A 1,271-nucleotide genomic window follows, 5' to 3' on the forward strand; every position below is an offset into this window, starting at 1 on the left:
ATTATTTATAGTCAAATATTAAACTTGTGCATAATCATTTCAAAACAATATCTTACTTATCATATTCACAACTAACAACCAACCTTGTAACAACTAACAACCAACCATATAGCTATCTAAATGAAATTATTTTATCCATAACAGATAATAAATTAACATCCAACCACAAATATTTATTAAAATCTTCATAATTCCATAAATCAACAACCAACTATAAATGTTTCTTAAAATCTTCATAATTCCACTACCCACTTGTGTCATGTATATAAAGCAAAGAAAACGTGTTGTTTAGCTCCTTCAATATATGCATACAGTATTAACAAGTGGTAAGTCTAGTGCATACAAACTAATCAATAACAATGGCATTTTCAAAAGTCATTTGTTGCAGCATCTTCTTAATGTTTATTTCAATCTCCTGTATTCAATCGGAGGCTGCAATAAGTAGGATTTCAGCTCTCGATCAAGTGTCAGATGTTTATCATCCTTCCCATAAGAAAAGTATATATAGACATACTATTATGATTCTAATAGTTTAAAAGTGTTATGATAAAAAAACATTTGATGAGCATTTTTAATTTTTGTATGTTGTCGTTTATAGAAAGTTAATATATTAATATATTAATAAATAATTAAAAATTTTAGTGTTACAATTAAATATTAACAAGGTAATTTTATCGAAGTAGTATAAGCATTTGACCAATTGTTATTTTTGGTGCAGGAACATGGTGTCCTGGTTGCCCCACTGGTGAATGTTGTTGGTTGATATTTTGTTGTCAAGAAAATGATAGACATGACAAAAATTTGACAACCCTTCAAACCATCATTAATTTACAAGAATAAGCATATATTGTACTATGTAACAATGAATATAATAAATTTCATTATTGGTCACCGGTGATTTTTTTCTCTCCATATTCTCAAATAATGTCTATCTAAATGTATGAAATTAATCTTTGAAAATGTTTTTTTATTTTTTTTATAATATTTGAAATACATCTGTATGTGATAAGATTTATTTAGTTCATTGTCGTATGTCAATGTGACAAACAAGAAATAGTGAAAGAGCTATATATGTTAACGAGAAGCGTGTTAATGATTTGAATTTCATTGTAATCTTATAATTATTAATTTTTTTATTTAGAAATTAAGTGACCTTTAATCTTCAAAGAGAACAAATAATGATGATTTTTATTTTGAAGTAATAACGGTAATAACTCAGCAAATTAAGTAGAATACTTATATTAAGGCATATCCTAGGTGGAAAAATTTCA

General features: G+C 26.1%; 1 long non-coding RNA gene across 1 annotated transcript; it reads left to right on the forward strand.

Moving 5' to 3' along the window:
* The first annotated feature begins 261 nt into the window (after window positions 1-261).
* LOC141675046 (uncharacterized) lies at window positions 262-912 on the forward strand. Its single transcript, XR_012555874.1, has 2 exons — window positions 262-498; window positions 719-912. It is a non-coding gene; the product is annotated as an uncharacterized LOC141675046 (long non-coding RNA).
* The last annotated feature ends 359 nt before the right edge of the window (window positions 913-1,271 follow it).

The sequence above is a fragment of the Apium graveolens genome, chromosome 7 (genome assembly GCF_009905375.1).
Source record: "Apium graveolens cultivar Ventura chromosome 7, ASM990537v1, whole genome shotgun sequence".
NCBI lineage: Eukaryota > Viridiplantae > Streptophyta > Magnoliopsida > Apiales > Apiaceae > Apium > Apium graveolens.